Consider the following 18398-nt stretch of genomic DNA (forward strand, 5'->3'; position numbering starts at 1 on the left):
TCGAACCTCAGTCCTCAGTGTCCCAGGTGGATGCTCTATCCACTGCACCTCCCCCTAGGCAGGCATGAGTCGCGTTTTTATACACCAATGATGAACTATCAGAAAGGGAAACTAAAAAACAATCCCATTTACAATTACATAAAAGAATACCTAGATATAAATTTAACCAAGGATGTCAAAAACCTGTATTTGGAAAATTATAAGACACTGATGAAAGAAACTGAAGAAGATACAATTAAGTGAAAGCACACACCATGTTCACAGATATGAAAAATTAACATGATTAAAATGTGCATACTATCCAAAACAATTTATAGATTCACTGCAATTCCTATTAAGATACCAATGGCATACTTCACAGAACTAGAAGAAATATTTCAAAAAATTATATGGAATCACGAAAGGACGTGAATAGCCATAGCAATCTTGAGTAAGAGGAACAAAATTGGAAGAATCACACTACCTGATATCAAGGTCGTAGTAATCAAAACAGCATGGTATTGGCATAAAAACAGACATATATATCAATGAAACAGAATAGAGAGCCCAGATACAAACTCTTGCCTTTAAGGTCAATTAAAATTTGACAAAGGAGGCAAGAACATATAATGGTATAAGGACAATCTATTTAATAAACAGTGTGGGAAAATTAGACAGACACACACAAAAAACTGAAACTAGAGCACCTTCTTACACCATACACGAGAATAAACTATAAAACACATTAAACACTTAAATACATTGAACATTAAAAATCCTAGAATAAAGAACAGGTAGCAAAATCTCAGACATTTCTTGTAGCAATACTTGTTTTCTGTATATCTCCTAGGACAAGGGGAACAAAAATAAAAATAAACAAATCAGACTAACTCAAACTAAAGTTTTTGCACAGCAAAGGAAACACACCATCAACAAAATGAAAATCCATGGAATGGGAAAACATATTTGTCAATGATACATTTGATAAGGGTTTAAAATCCAAATTTTATAAAAAAATCTTACAGAACTTAACACCAAAAAAGTCCTATTAAAAATGGGTAAAGGACCTGAATAGATATCCTCCAAAGAGGGACATACAGATGGCCAATAGACATATGAATAGATGATTAATGTCACTAATCATCAGAGAGATGCAAATTAAAAACACAATGAGATATCATCCCATACCTTTCAGAATGGCTATTTATCATCAATAAATCAACAAATAAGTATTGGTGAGGATGTGGAAAATTGTGCACTGGTGGTGAGAAAGCAGACTGGTGCAACCACAGTGTAAAGCTAAAAAAAATTAAACATGGACTGCCTTATGACTCAGCAATTTCACTTCTGGAATTATATCTGAAGAAACCCAAAACATGGATTTAAAAGAATATATGCACACCTATATCATACAATGTTATTTACAATAGCCAAGATTTGTAAGCAGCCCAAGTGCTCATCAGTAGATGAGAAAATCAAAAATCTGAAGCACTGTCTGACCAGGTGGTGGTGCAGTGGATAGATGTCAACCTGGAATGCTGAGGACCCAGGTTGGAAACCTTGAGGTCACTGGCTTGAGTGTGGGCTCAGCAGCTTGAGCACGGGATCACTGGCTTGAACTTGGGAACTTAGACATGACCCCATGGTCTCAGGCTTGAGCATGGGGGTCACTGGCATAGCTGAAACCCCCCCATCCCATCCCATCAAGGCACATATGAGAAAGCAATTAATGAACAACTAAGGTGCCGCAACAACATGTTGATGTTTCTCATCTCTCTCCCTTCCTGTCTGTCTATTCCTGCCTGTCTCTTTCGCTCCCTTCTCTCTCTCTCCCTTAAAGAAAAAAGCTGTGGTATTTACATAATAGAATACTACTAGGCTATAAAAAGAAGGAACTCTTACCCTTTGTGACAGCATGGATAGACCTGGAGAGCATTATGCTAAGTGAAATAAGCCCATCAGAGAAAGACAAATACCATATGATTTCACTAATATGTGGACTATAATGAACAAAATAAACTAACAGACAAAATGGAAACAGACTCACAGATACAGAGAACAGACTAACAGCTGTCAGAGAGAATGGGAGTTGTGGGGCTGGGTGAAAAGGATGAAAGGATTAAACAACAACAACGCCTCACAGAGAGAGCACTACCGCAGTTACTAGAGGGGAAGGGGGATGGAGGGAGGTAGGAGAGTGAAGGGGACATAAATGGTGATGAAAGAAACCTTGACTTGGGGTGGTGAACACACAATACAATATACAGATGATGAATTAAATACCCCAAACCTATACAATTTTACAAAGCAATGTCACCAATAAATTTAATAAAAATCAAACAAATAACTCTCCCACCTCTCTCCCAAAAAATATCCATTAGTTTTTTTCATTTCAAAGGACATGACTGCAGATGTTCAGATAACAAAACCCAGGAGTCACCTTTGATTCATTCCTTTGCCTCACCTCACACTCCCAACCTATCAGCTTGTGTTCGAACTTTTGCTTCTAAAATATTGTTCAGCTTCTGTCTTGCTCTACTGCTACAACCTCAGTCACGTCATGATCATGTACTGATAGCTTTCTTGCTCCCTTTTTTATCCTTCTGTAAGCCACTGTCCACCCACTAGTCAGAGGAGTCCTTTTAAGTGTTTTCACGATCATGCCATTCCCCGCCTACAACTTTCTCAGGGCTCCTCAGCACATTAGGAACAAAGTCGTACATGATGTGCTGTCCCATCTCTCTTTGTGCCACTGTTCCTCTCACTTCCTGTGCTCCAGCCTCTCTGGACTTTCTCTTCCCTAAACACTCCACCCCCGGGCTCCTGTGCTAAAACTACACTGATTATGTCCATTTCCTCCCACCCGGTTCTCTCCTCATCCCGTCCATAATTTTCCCCACAGACCTCCCCTTGGCTGTGACCCTCTTCTTTTTCAAGTATCTGTGAAAAAAATCACCTCTTCAAAGAAGCCTTCCCTGAACACGCAATCTAAGAAGTCTATTCTTAATCTCAAATCATCCTTCATCTTATCACTTATTTTGATGTTATTCATAGCATTTACCAGTATGTAAATTTGTCTTGTTTATTTACTAGTTTGCTTGCTCATTGTCCACCTCCTGTTAAAATGCAAGCTCCCTCAAAGTGGGGACTGTACCTGTCTTGTTCAGTAATTGTGTCCCTAGGACCCAGACCGGTGCTTGGTACACAGCACAGCAGATGCTGAATAAACTCTGTCTGTATTATAAGTAAACTTGCTGTAGTTTGTTTATTTAAAAATTTCCATTTCTTTGTTTTTACTGACTTATGTTTCTACTAAAAGGGGAATTATCACAGCAGATAGGACTTAAGGACTTTTGACTTCCCTGAATGAGTCAAAGTGACATAAAACTGACAGCCATGCTTTGGAATATCTGGAATGCATATATCCTGACCACACATTAACTCTGGTACTGATGTATAGTCAACAGGGCAATAATTCCCCCAAGTTAATTTAAAAATGCCCTAAAATGACTTAAATGGTTACATAATCCAATCTGCTTTCAAAATAAAAGTATCAGAGACAAATTGCATGAGTAATTCTGGTACATTTTTATCAGCTTGATAAAATAATGCGAGGAATAATGAGAGCCAGATGAACTATTTTACTTACCAGTAAAGTCTTATTAGAATGGCCCAGCATAATTGAAAATAAGCAATCTGCAGAGTAACTCAAAGTAGACATAAGCCACACAGAATACCATCCCCAAGGCAGAAGCTCTAGCCTCTCCACCTGGAATCATTTTCTACTGCAGCAGAAAAAGTTTCTGAAATGTCATATCTTCTTGATCATAAGACATTATCTTGTCTTGTCAAGCTAACCTTGTTTGTTTGAATATTTAATTAGACTAACACACTGCTCTTAAGGAAAAAAAAAACATTTCTTATTGTTTAGGAAGAAACCTAATACAATTGTATCTTATAGATAAATATGACTTGATTGTCATGTTATGGATTAATGAAAAATATCTTTTGATGATAAGTGCATCTTATAATAATGTATACCATATATCCTTAAACAGATCTTATTTAATTTTTCTCCTATGAGGGAAGTCTATATGATAATAAATTCAAGATTGTTAGCATTACTGATAATTCTAAATAATATTTCCCTTCACTTTTCAGAGTAAATTTCTCTGATAAAAGGATCTCTCCCAGAGATTACGTGTGTGAGGGACGAGGACAGTGAAGGGGGGGGCAGGCTGTCAGGGCTGCAATCTGCGCTTTGACACATCTCAGCCGTGTGACCTTGGGCAAGTCACTTACTTTTTCTGTGCCCAATTTATACATTTGTAAAAAGTGAATAATAAAATCAATCTATAGAACTGCTGTGAGGATTAAGACATTAATGCAGCCCTGGCCGGTTGGCTCAGCGGTAGAGCGTCGGCCTAGCGTGCGGAGGACCCGGGTTCGATTCCCGGCCAGGGCACACAGGAGAAGCGCACATTTGCTTCTCCACCCCTCTGCCGCGCTTTCCTCTCTGTCTCTCTCTTCCCCTCCCGCAGCCAAGGCTCCATTGGAGCAAAGATGGCCCGGGCGCTGGGGATGGCTCTGTGGCCTCTGCCTCAGGCGCTAGAGTGGCTCTGGTCGCAACATGGCGACACCCAGGATGGGCAGAGCATCGCCCCCTGGTGGGCAGAGCGTCGCCCCTGGTGGGCGTGCCGGGTGGATCCCGGTCGGGCGCATGCGGGAGTCTGTCTGACTGTCTCTCCCTGTTTCCAGCTTCAGAAAAATGAAAAAATAAATAAATAAATAAATAAATTTACCTTTAAAAAAAAAAAAAAAAAAAAAGACATTAATGCATAAAAGGTGTCTAGAGAACAGTTTTTAGCCTATACTATTTAATAAATTTCAGCTATGATTTAGTAATTTTTTGTTTCAATTCATAAGTTCATCGACCCTGGAAAAAGGAGCAAATTTATGACCATATTTATTCATAGGCTAAATATTAAATTGAATTACTACTTATCAAAGAACTTACAGTACCTTTTTCTTTTCTCTACAGTTTCTTTTATTTTGGGCCATTTTCCTGCTCTTTAGTTGAAATGCTGTAAGTTCACTAAGGATCTGAACACTGAGCCCTGAATGACTTATCTATTTGTCAGCATCACTAGTCAATGCAGTGGTGGCATTCAAATAATTTAACAACTGGTTCTCTGCCTTAATGACCGTTTCAAATATAAAAAAGAAGATATACCAAAAGATAGTTTATTATTTCATGCATTTAATACTTAAATAAGAATAAAAGATACACAAAACTAGATTATGAATTTTAAAATATTAATAAAATATTAAATAATACCTGACAAAGAACAATAAAAAAGTGTTATTTAAGATATTTCCATATTGCTTTTTTTTTTTTTTTTTTGTATTTTTCTGAAGCTGGAAACGGGGAGAGACAGTCAGATAGACTCCTGCATGTGCCTGACCGGGATCCACCTGGCACGCCCACCAGGGGGCGATGCTCTACCCCTCCGGGGCGTCGCTCTGTTGCGACCAAAGCCACTCTAGCGCCTGGGGCAGAGGCCACAGAGCCATCCCCAGCGCCCGGGCCATCTTTGCTCCAATGGAGCCTCGGCTGCGGGAGGGGAAGAGAGAAACAGAGAGGAAGGAGAGGGGGAGGGGTGGAGAAGCAGATGGGTGCTTCTCCTGTGTGCCCTGGCCGGGAATCGAACCCGGGACTTCCACACGCCAGGCCGACACTCTACCACTGAGCCAACCGGCCAGGGCCATATTGCTTCTTGATTGGCATCTCACTTGCAATTTTTTTCACTTATAAATGGAATGAACATTACTATAGGCACTCAGAAAATGTTGTTGTGCAGATGAATGTTAAAAAAGAGTAAGAAATGTAAATTTGTGATTTCCACATTGGGTGGCTGCTCAGGCACCCACCTTAGAGAGAACCCTGATTACAAGTGCTATTTTAACAACTGGTTTGCCGAACTCAACAAAAAATTCAGTATCGGTTCTGCTGAAGCAGAATGAACCGGCTGACTCCCACCACTGGGTATATGTGTCAGTGGGAAGAGAAGAGTCAACTTGGTAAGAAAAAGAAGGTGCTCTGAAGGTAGACTTACACATCAGTCTAAGGAGATTCACTTTATAAAGTCTACACAATTGCTAGAGTGGAGCTGAAAACTTGATTTTGCACTTCCTAGCATCCAAAGAAAACAGAACGTCCAATCAGTTAGTTTTAACAGCACCCATAAAGAAAACGATTTCAGCGACTCCAGAGAACAACTACAGTTGCTCCGAATGAGTCTATATGCATGTCCACCTCACGAGGACAGGAACTGTGGCAAAGAGAGGTTGGGACATCTACTCAGGGTCAAATGGCATTAGGAACTGAACAGGCCAGACAGACCCATGCTTCTGACCAGTTCATTTTATTGTTTCTGGTACACAAAGCACATTTATTTTTTTCTAAATAGTGCTACATTTTCACACGATCAGAGCATGTTTGACAGGTTTCTGTGCTGTTACTTCTACCCAGGCTCCTGACTCAAGGCCACAATAGCCCTGTTTTTGGTAAAGAGAGAAAACCCCAAAGGACTGAACCACCTCTAGCCTAAACACCCTGCTTGTCATCATCTCAGCTCTCTGGCAGGTTCCCCATAGGGGTGATCACAGGAAACTACACCAAGAAGAAACATCATGTTTTCTTGGGCATCATCTTCTCTGCAGGTTCCTTGCCCGATCTTCTCCTTCCCTTGCCAGCCACCCACACCTGACCCTCCTTCTGCATATTAGGTCTATACCTTCCTTTACCACCTCCCGAGACCACCACCTCCCGAGACCACCTGACATCCAGGTCATGGGATAGCCCCTAACAGGACTCTCAGCACAAACACAAAAGGTTAACCTTCTAAAGAATTTCAATGTTATTTGCTTTAAAAAAAATCTACAGAAGGGTATTTTAAAAGAGATTTAAAAAAGCAGTTGCAGGCCCTGGCTGGTTGGCTCAGTGGTAGAGCATCAGCCCAGCGTGTGGAAGTTCTGGGTTCAATTCCCGGTCAGGGCACACAGGAGAAGCGCCCATCTGCTTCTCCACCCCTCCCCCTCTCCTTTCTCTCTGTCTCTCTCTTTCACTCCTGCAGCCAAGGCTCCACTGGAGCAAAGTTGGCCCGAGCACTGAGGATGGCTCCATAGCCTCTGCCTCAGGTGCTAGAATGGCTCCAGTTGCAGTGGAGCAATGCCTCAGATGGGCAGAGCATCGCTCCCTGGTGGGCATGCCGGGTGGATCCCGGTCTGGCTCATGCAGGAGTCTGTCTCTCTGCCTTCCCGCTTCTCACTTCAGAAAACTACATGAAAAAAAAATAGTTGCATTCCAAAAAAAGCAATATACTAACATTTCCCAATTCGGACAATTTTAATTATGTGAAAAGCGTTAACCTGACATAATAGTACAATCAGGATTAAAGTTAAGATACCAGTGTAAACCACATTTGTATTCTAAATGTTGAATTGCATAATAGCCTATAAATCTGTTTCTGAAACTCATTTTACTACAGAGAAACAATAATATTAAAAAGTATAATACAGTACCTGGTACTTGTTATTTCAAAATAAAGGAATAAAAAGAACAGCAAAGCTTATTTCTAGCTGGTTGCTTCCTTTTACTGTTAGATGGTCTCATCACTATAATTCTAACAAATATTTTATTGTAACATTGGTCTGACCTATGGACCACTTAACTGAATTTAAAATTACAAGTGGAATTGGTAAATAGCACTATCCTAGTGTAATTTAGAAAAGGTAGATAAATAACTTTCTACTCTTGTTGTAGGGAACCAAGCCAAGATGACTGGTCTATCAATCTACCATTAATCAAGGAGTTAATCAGTTATTAAAAGTGTTAATGATGTTAAAGGTTCATGCGAATGCAAAAGCCTAGTTACTTTCTTGTGATTTAGTTCAACATCTTTTTAGCTGTCATTCCGGACTAGCTAGGAAATGCATACCTTTTGGACACCTTTTTCCACTTAAGAAGTAAAACAGGCCCTGGCTGGTTGGCTCAGTGGTAGAGCGTCAGTCTGGTGTGCAGGAGTCCCAGGTTTGATTCCCGGCCGGAGCACACAAGGAGAAGTGCCCATCTGCTTCTCCATCCCTTCCCCTCTCCTTCTTCTCTGTCTCTCTCTGCCCCTCCCGCAGCCGAAGCTCCATTGGAGCAAAGTTAGCCCGGGCGCTGGGGATGGCTCTGTGGCCTCTGCCCCAGGCGCTAGAGTGGCTCTGGTTGCAACAGAGCAATGCCCTAGATGAGCAGAGCATCGCCCCCTGATGGGCATGCCGGGTGGATCCCGGTCGGGCGCATGCGAGAGTCTGTCTGACTGCCTCCCCGTTTCCAACTTCAGAAAAATACAAAAAAAAAAAAAAAGGAAGTAAAACATCATTTAGTCCTGACACATGAGGCTCTGTGGTGAAGCAATGCCAGTCTAGTCGGCATGGCTCTGATGTTGGCACACCTTCTGCCAAGCCAGCTGCCCCCGACAATTCAGGCCTCTGTTCGATGGCAACAGCCTCAGCAGCCTCCCCCTGGCTACTTTCAGTAAAATGCCACCCCTCACTAGCTGACTCCTGACTTATTTTCTTCATTGGTCTTTCAGAAATTTTTGTTTTCCCTCCTTTTTATTGAATGTATAGGGGTGACACTGGTTAACAAAATCATACGATTTCAGGTGCATAATTCTACAACACATCTGTGCACTGTATTTTGTGTTCATCAGCCCGTCAAGTCCCTCTCCACCACCATCTATTCCCCCTGTTCCTCCTTTACCTCCTTCTGAATTTATTGCTCCCTGACATACTCGTTTGTTTGGTGGTTTCCTCCTCCCACCAGAATGTTAGACCAGGGCAAAGACCTGTTTCACAAATCCCGTCTCCCCAGGGCAAAGACCTGTTTCACAAATCCCGTCTCCCCAGGGCCTAGGGAGCGGCCTCGCACAGAGGAGAGCTCAGTGGATAGCTGCTGAATGAGTGAATGAAATAAATCTAGGAAAGAGTTAAAGTCCAGAAGCTGAATCTTTCAGAAATACAATGATCGCATTATTATTATTATTATTATCATTATCTTTTTTGTTCACTGCTTTTCAGCAGGATAAGGAGATTGGGGTCACCTACAACCTTTGTCCACCAGCACAGAGACTGATATTCTTCCAGAAAGAGCCAGAGGATAGCACATTCAACCTCCTCTGCTGAGTACTGTTTGGGCAACAACATTAAGTGGCTCAGTTAATGCTGTATTTCTGTTCCTCTAAGATCTTTCCTGCTGACAGAACAAGCTGTAAGTATAAATTAACTACAATTGGCTAAATAAAGATACAGCAACTGCTCTGATATTTCTTTCAGGTGCTGCCTTAACTAAAACAGACAACATCATAACCATATTTTTAGACAAAATGTATGCCTGGTAAGTCTTGTCACCCAGTTCTGGGACCTAGGATTATAGCGGGAAGACATTTAAGAGATTGTGGAGATGAACACTTTCACTTTACAAATGAGTTGCCAGGGGTCAAGACAGGCTCCACCACTCAGCCAAGGTGATGAGGCAAGGTCAACTGGCAGAGAAAAACTATATGGCTTGACTCCCAAACCAGTGCTCTTGCCCCTTCCCTGCTTATACTAACAACAAAACTTGTTTATGAAAAAAAAACATGAGTCATAATGAAACAGAAACATTTCCAATGAAAAAAAATACATGGCATGAAATATACACATTGAAAAAAGGATTATTTTCATTAATCACTATTATTTATTGGGAATCAGAACACTAGGTGCAGCAGTATATCGAAATCGCCATGATTCCTACTTGTGACTACTGAAATAGACAAAAGCAATAGAGTATTAAATAAAGGGGAGGTGACAGGAGTGATTGATATTTGGAACGGAAAGATGCAGCAGGTGCCAGAGAATATGGAAGTTTGGAAATGACAGTAAGTTTATCAAATGTAAACACATGTACCAATATAATATAAAACTGTAACGCTATCATTAGTGCAGACAGCGCAGACAGAAGCAGAGTCACCGTGAAGCCGATGGAGCTTAGGCTTCAGGACCCCCAGCCCTCGGGTGAGCACCGTCCAAGGCTCTGGGAGGGTTGCTAGTCACCTGTTCATGTGACCATGCTTTATAACGTTTGCAACTGGTTAAGCCCATTTTCTCCTTTCTCACGACTCCCTCACCATGTTCCCCTCATGTTGGGTGATGTCGAAGTGGCCATGGCTGCCTTTGAGATCCAACTAAGGGGAAGTTGGGTTGGAAACACGTGATTTTTGGTTAGTGTGTTATGCAGGTCACATCTATTTTATGATGTCAACTTTCTCAGTGTGGAAAGAGCTTCCAGGGCACTCCCCCCGCCCACTGCATGGACGCACCTGGCATCAGGACTCAGGGACAATGGTGACAAACTGTCCAATGTGAGATGTCAATTCAAAGAGTATTAAGATTAGTCATTCCATGAGAAAAATTAAAATGACCTGAAATCTTACAGTTCATATCTGAAAGAAATAGATTTTTCAATTTGATGATCCTAAACATTTAAATAACATTATCAATAAGGAGTTGTGAAGGTAAAATATTAATTAAGAAAACCAAAACTCTGATTCAGCAAGCTAGGAGCAGAACTGTCTTCCTATCCTCTCTCCTTTAATATGTAGAAAATATTATAACATTGTCAATGAAGAAGTGATTTAAGAATATGCAGCCATGCGGGAGTCTGTCTGACTGTCTCTCCCCATTTCCAGCTTCAGAAAAAATGAAAAAAAAAAAAAAAAAAAAAAAAAAAGAATATGCAGCCAAAAATGGTAAAGAAAATCTATATATTACAAAGCATTTTAGTTTAGTAAACTAAGATGTTACATATTTCTGGATTTTGTGATGTCTCTGTATTATCAGCTTCAAAAAAATATGTTGTGTTTTATTTTTTTCACTCTATTCATATTTTTAACTAATTTTGAATGTGTACTTTTTCCTTAAAGAGACCCTAGCCATTAGCTAAATTGTAGAAGCTTCAAATGTGGACCCACAACCCCTGGGCCCACCCCGTTTGAAACATGAACTATGTGTGTGTTCCTCCAGTTCACAAAGCCTAAAATCACAGGTCCTGAAGCACGGAGCCCAGGTTACACAGTTCACTTTCCAATGTGCTAAGCATGGCACATTCAAACAATAAATGTATTTTAATGCAGGACATTTAAAAAGAGAGTAAGAAGTTATAACTTCTTTTTCTAGTATTAAGACCAATTTGGCTCAATTAAAATATTCTTAAAAGGTAATGATCACAGGCTCTCGCCAGTTGGCTCAGCGAGCAGTAGAATGTCAGCCCAGTGTGTGGAAGTCCTGGGTTCGATTCTTGGTCATGGCACACAAGAGAAGTGCCCATCTGCTTCTCCACCCTTCCTTCTCTCCTTTCTCTCTAGCTCTCTCTTCCCTTCTAGCAGCCAAGGCTCCATTGGAGCAAAGTAGGCCCGGGCGCTGAGGACAGCTCCATGGCCTCTGCCTCAGATGCTAGAATGGCTCCAGTTGCAGTGGAGCAACGCCCCAGATGGGCAGAGCATCGCCCCCTGGTGGGCATGCTGGGTGGATCCTGGTCGGGCGCATGCGGGAGTCTGTCTGACTGCCTCCCCGCTTCCAACTTTGGAAAAATAAAAAAATAAAAAAAAGGTAATGATCACATTATAAGCAAACAAACATTGATGTAATGACTTTTAAGTAATCGTTTACTTACACTGAAAACACGCCATTCATTTTTGGACTACGTTGGAAATGAAAATTACATTGACCATCACAAACCTTGGGACTCAACAAAAGTTAGAGAGAACCTGTCATTTCTGGGACTTGCTAAGTGGAGTGCTTCTGGGCAGTACTGGCTGGGAGCACCTTGAAGAGCTGCTGGAGTGGATAGTGCCAAAATACAGAAGCACAGGAGCAGGGAGCAATCCCGTGCAAGCCAAGGAAGCCCATGATAGGCACACTGGAAACTTCATTGTGCAAGAGCCCGTTACCATAATATATATACGATATATGTCTGGAGGTTACAAGTATCTGCTAGGCAAGAAGTTTCTAAAATTCACAAATAAACTTCTTCCTTTTTTCCTCATCCCCCTTGGGTAGTTTCCATAAAAACCAAAAACTTAAAGAATAGCTTGATTTGGTGTAAAATCAAAGCCATTTAAAAAGTAGAAGTGTTAGTAATTTCTTCTATTAAGAATTCAAGACTTATTCCCTTCCTCAGAACAACAGCCAAACAGGTCTGTAATCCTTTGATGCAAAATATTATAAATTTCAGGATTCAAATTATTTATTTGTTTAACTTAAAGATTTCAGGAAGATAATACTGTGCATATACCATATATTATGCAACAATACTCCATAATTAAAACAATTATTTCTGCATGAAGATGCACATAAATTGTATAAAAACAGATTTTAAGTAGCCTTAAATCATTTCAAGTCAGCTCCTGCTGCCAAATGAATTCAGCTCATGTGAGGCTTTGCCATAAAATAAATGGAAAAAAAAGTTTATTGTTTTTCTGAAATTTTTTGTAATATGGAATTACAGATAAGGATGTGAGCCTGTCTGTATCTCCAATAGCCCTATTTCTTTTTACTTTTGAAGAATACATCACATGGTTTTAGTCTCCCAAGGCCTGGGTAGTTTTATTTTTATTTGCTCATGCTCCACCGACCTCAGGACTTTTCAAAGTAAATCAGAACAGAAACAATATAAGGAGCTACTGTCCTCTTGGGGGTTCGGCAGGGGTTGCTGGTAGCAGGCTCTTTCCTTAAAGCCTGCCTGAAAAACAAGCTGCCTTGTTAAATGTTCCACAGGGCCGTGGAGAGAGGAGAGAACTGATTGTGTAGAATTTATAGATGGGGAAAAGTACTGCCCGAAATCATGCCTCTAGATTGCAGAGCAGGGCCCATAAATACTGAAGGCTTGAGGAGAGTCTGGACAGACCCCTGCTGAGGATTCTGGCAGCTCAAGGGCTGCCATGACCATTATTTAAAACGCAGGCCTCAGACACAAGCAGGGCTCCAGGAGCTGCACGGAGACAACAGCATCTGATGCAGAAAGATCATAAAGTTATATAATGGGTGTAATCCAGCTACTCAGAACTCCCTGCTATGACTGGCACAAATCTTAGCAGGACCAACACATCCTTTCATCTTTTCAAGGGAGATAAATGGAGAACAGGACCATTAACTCGAGATTGTAGAGAAGGGAAAGAAGATGAATGGGGAACTTTTAGAGAAGCTTCTAAACATCTAGACACTTCCACTCCCTGGAGCTATTAGGTTAGGGCACTCAAGAAAGACACCTGCCTCATTCTATAGTGTGAAAAAGATGACGAGCACCATGAAGATATTGGTATAATAAGTACTTCTGCCAAATATTTATTCTTATGTTGCTAAGAGAGATTTTGAAGGACAGTATTACTAAGAAGAAAATAATTTCACTGTATATAAAAGCATCAAGAACACAAAGCTTATTTGCTACTATGCAATTCTTCTTCAAAATAATTCTGCCACAAGCAAGTCATGGATTATTATAGTACAGATAATACAGATGATCAATGTTTTTTTTGTTTTGTTTTGTTTCAGTTTTACAAATTCTTGTTCAAATATTTCAGTGGAGGCAGCTGTGCATGTTCATTTTCCAGTAACGACAACGATGTAGAACAATTACTATATTTTACTTAGTTTTTTATTTCCTTTGTTACTGAGTTTGCCAGGAAAACTCCTTAGGGCATTAGCCCATGGCATCAAAGTAATCCCTTGTAAATAGAGCAACATCCTGATAATATGGCATATATAGTACTTAAATTTAAGTATTCAATGCTATAATTTCCAGGATGACTGCTTTAATGTTTCTTAGTCTTTATGTCCATTTTATTCCTCTCTTAGTACAAAACTCAAACTTTATCAGATTTCAGATATCTGATAAAGTTTTGTAATGTGGCATATCTATATAAATTTGTCCATTAGTTTGTAAATTTTTTACAAAACGTAATGAAGTGTGTACTCCAGTACTGAGCTAGCTTCTTGCCTGATACTTTTTGAAGACTATTGCTTTTGCTACTTACTACCTTCCTGTACGTCAGTTATTCCCAGAGTAATTTGGAATGTAGAGTGCAAGGCAAATGAGGGTGAATCTACCTGGGAAGGTGAGAATCTGACCACACACAGACTAGTTACCAGTCTCAGAGCACGGCTGGAATAAACGCTTGGGGATGGCTGAGCCGACAGTCTCCCTCCGAGGCAGTCTCTTAGCTGTTGTCTCCATGTCTGACTGTGCCCCCACATCCTGCCATGAGCTGCTTCAGGCTCTCATAAAACACAGTCTCGAACTGCCTGGCCTGCGCCTGCACAGAGACAGCAGCTCGTGCCTTGCTGAAGTTCAGGAGCTGGAGCCAAAGGGGCAGCAGTCTGATTCCTGGGCAGGCAGGGGAGGAATAAATGGTTACTGTATCAGATAATGCTGTGTGGCAGCCTGGCCAGGAAGCATCCTGGGGCTTCTCAGTCCCAAATGACAGGGACAGGAATTGTGACAGAAAGGAGCCCACAGATATGATTTTAATTAACAACAGTTCCATTCTGTGCAAGAGGAAATCCTCGAATTGCTCTTGGATCTGTCAAACGCAAATGAATTAAATTTTGGTAAAATATGGTGACTAAAATTGGGATGAATTATGCTTTTACTAATGAAAACTGTTGGTTTAGAAAATCCACATGTTCAATATCTCTGTCCCAAGAGATCAGTTAATCAACTATTTGAATGAGGAAATCTAGAGTTTATGTCCACACCTATGTTTTGCCCACCAAAAAATACCCTTCGGGGGAATTGAGCATATTTGTAACTGGAGAAATATATTTGAAGGACAGTGTTGTGAGAAGGACCACTATATGAACATAATATTTACATTTTAAGCATTTACTAAAAATTGATATTGAGAATTAAGAGAGGTCCAAAACAGGAGAACAGTAAAAATGCTCAAAATATTCTATACTTACACTAAAAACATGCTTCCTTTAAATTTGAAAGACCTCTTTCATTATTAAATGTAGAGAAAGTACTGAGTTTTAAAAGCAACATTCTTCACTTTCTGTTTTATATTTGTTTATTATTAAAATAAAGCTACTAAGTAATAATGTCCACTTTGACTTACTTTATTAGTAAACAGGTTAGGGAATTTGCAAACCTTTCTTAATATAGGTGACAGTATGTGATTTATTGTACTTAATATTTTGCATCTTTAGTCACTTCCTTGGCTGAAATTCCCAAACCTGACTGGGTGACTTCTTCCAGTCTATAGCAGATGGACAACGACCACAGGACACAGAACGAACAGCTGTCCTCCCTTTTGTGCCTTTCTCCCTTCAGTCCTCTCCGCATTCCCTCACTTCCAAAATATTCGTATTCCTTCCTCGTCATCACCACTGCTATCATAAGGGAGAAAGGGACCAATTCTCTTTTCAATTTACAGAAAGCCAGGCTATTTCCAGCTATTTTCAGGTACCCAACCCTTTGCAAGTTTCCTCCCAAGCCCACAGCATAGAACTTTTGTTACAGCCTACGTTGAGAGAAACATAAAAAAGGAAAATGCAGAATGTGCAGGCTTTGCCAAATTCCCTGCCAAGCAGCCCTCCTTTACCCAGGGCCACGGCTATGTAACCTCACCTCGATGTCCACCTCGGCCCGTTTTCTAGGGGGACAAGCTCCCACTTAAAGTAGCCCCTCCCCATCCCTGCAGTCGGAGACCTAGCATTCCTATTCCTGTTGCTGTTCTGGCTCTGAGCTTGGCCTCCAGGCCAGGAGTGGCTCCTGCCCTGTCTCCCTGCAGAGTGTCATCCATCTCATCTTTGCTGGGATGCGGGCCCACTGCTGTGGTACCACGCCTGCCCTTGTCAGTCTCCCTCCCAAATGATGAGTTTAGATACTTTTTCTACTGGATTAACAATATATTAGGAACAAGCTTGGCAGACTGAGTGACTGGTAAAAATCCTCCCTAATTTTGAGAATCGCCATGTATCCTTAAGCAACGTCTATAACAAGAAAAACAGAGCCTCTCTGAATGGCTATGCCCTGCAAGACCGAGTTGGATCTCTCTCCGTGGGCACCTGCGCACATGCCCGTTTCTGCCTGGAATGGTCTGGCAGTTCTCCGGCGTTCACGCCCTGTATCCATCCAGAGCCTTCCACCACACTGCTGGGTAGTGTAAAAAGGTTTTGTTTTATCACTTTTTTGTCTTTTCAAAGTTCAAGTTAGCTCAGGACAATGCTGGATACACAGCATACATTCAGTGGATACTTGGTAAGTGAACGACACATACTAAGCAGTACCGGCCTTTTCCACGGATCCAGTGCCCTGCCTCGGGAAACAGAGTCTGGAGGCACCTGAGAGATGACGGTTTGCAAGGGCAGCATCTCAATATTTCCTAAAGGAAAGGAGTAAATGTCCCCTAAGGCTACAACTATAAATTCCACAAGTTGTATCCAACGCATCCAGTAAGGATTGTAGCAGATCAATGCCTCAGTGCAGAAATGGATATGAGATCTTTCATTGGAATGGAAAAATAAAAAGTTCTTTTAAGAATATTTAAGGACAGGAGTGACGTCACGGAAATGGCGCCGTGAGCAGCGCGTCCGACAGCTCTCCCCTAAATCACAACAAATTTATCAACTAGAAACAGAAAAATTTATCCTCGGAGCATTCCAGAGTTCCACACAAACTGATAGCGAAAGGATTGTTATCACTTGAATCTGAGAGACGAGGGTGTGGAGGAATCTACCGCAGCGACGTTCATTCAAGCCGCGAGGAAGTGCGCCTGTGGTGAGTCAGCCCACATTTGGGAGCCGCAAGCCGCCACTGCGAGCCGCCGCCGCCGCGAGCCGCCGGGCGCGCGCCTGGTCCGGTTGGGCACCACTAACGTTTCCAGCGGCCCGCACACAGCTAGTGAGAGTCGCCAGCCACCGGTGCCCGGAGCACCCTTTCGCGCGCGTGCCCTGGGCATTCCACGCGCCCAGAGCGCCCTACGGGCCCGCACACCCAGGTGCTCCATTATCCTGCGCCTGGTGCGATCCAGCCGCCAGCGGCAGGGCGAGCGGGAGAGGCTTGGGATATTCTCTCCATGGGCGGGGCACCTCACCCAGCCATTCAAGCTAACAATCAAGCGTTGGGGGAGGGGCGCGCGCAGGCAGCCTAAAATACCTTCGGAAGCACAGCTACAACCCAATCACTGAAATTAGCTTAACCCATGAAATCTGCGCACCCTCGGTTCTAATTGATAAGATCTCTCTCAGTTCAGCGATCCAAGACAAGAGGCGTGATATTTTTTAGTGCCTCTCGCTAAAGGGGCGGGGGCAACTTCTGATTGATAGAGCCTCCATATTCAGGGATAAACGCTAACAAGAAGGACTTGGCAGATAATAAGATCTATACTACACTAGTCGCAAGCAGAGACTAGTGCCTCTTCTTCCCTGCAAAAACAGGCTACAAAGTGTGGAAAGCCTGGGTTGAGAGGTCCAACTAAATGATAGGCGCTGAACAGTCACCTTGACAACAATTGACTCCCACCCCCGCCTGATTACACTGGAGGCCCTGACTGTCAGAGCCTTTTCCAAAGCCTTGCACTGACTGGGGATAGAGTGAGGATTTCCCAGCTCTTTGAGCCTCTTACTCCCCAGGCAGAAGCAGTTGCAGCCTTATAGCTGGATCACCAGGCTGCTAATTCAGAAAGGGGGGACTAGGAGAGAGAATCCAGGAAAGCAAACTCTCTCATCATTGGACCCTGCAAACGCCAACAAGCCGTGACTACCAGCAAGACTAAAGCCAATTATATGACATTGCCATAGAATCCCATCAACTGCAATCCCTACCTAAGTGTGACACAGGGGCAGAGCCTGGGGTACAGAGTCACCGACCAGGAAGAGGGAGAGAAAAGACAAAGGAAGAAGTTAACCTCTCAAAATCAAGAAAAATCCACAGACTTTACAACTTGATCCACTAATTTTTTTGCTGTTGTTGTTTGTTTCTTCTGTTTTATTGCCTTTATTTCCTCCACATCGGTCCTTCTATTCTCTGCCCATCTTATGCTTCCCCTTTCTTGAACTACACTACCCATGAGTGTTGCATTTTATTTCTCTTCTTCATCCTCACCCTCCTTTAAGGTTATACTCCAAAACAATTAACTCTCACTCTCTCCTCTTTTGTTTTTTGTTTTTTTTTTGTCTTGCTTTATTTTGTTTTTTTTCTCTTCCTATTTTATTTCTTCCTTCGTTTTTCTCTTTTTCTTATTTTTTCCTTTCTATTCGTTTTTTCTTTTCTCATTTTACTTTCCTCCCATTTAATCCTCAATCACGAACAAATTAGTTAATTTGGGACT

At 41.8% G+C, this 18398-nt stretch overlaps 1 protein-coding gene across 1 annotated transcript in view; it reads right to left on the reverse strand.

The window, feature by feature from the left end:
* Positions 1–18398, reverse strand: part of RELN (reelin) — a 673979-nt gene that overhangs the window by 324815 nt on the left and 330766 nt on the right. The window lies entirely within an intron of this gene.

This window comes from Saccopteryx bilineata, chromosome 7 (genome assembly GCF_036850765.1).
Source record: "Saccopteryx bilineata isolate mSacBil1 chromosome 7, mSacBil1_pri_phased_curated, whole genome shotgun sequence".
Classification (NCBI taxonomy): Eukaryota; Metazoa; Chordata; class Mammalia; order Chiroptera; family Emballonuridae; genus Saccopteryx; species Saccopteryx bilineata.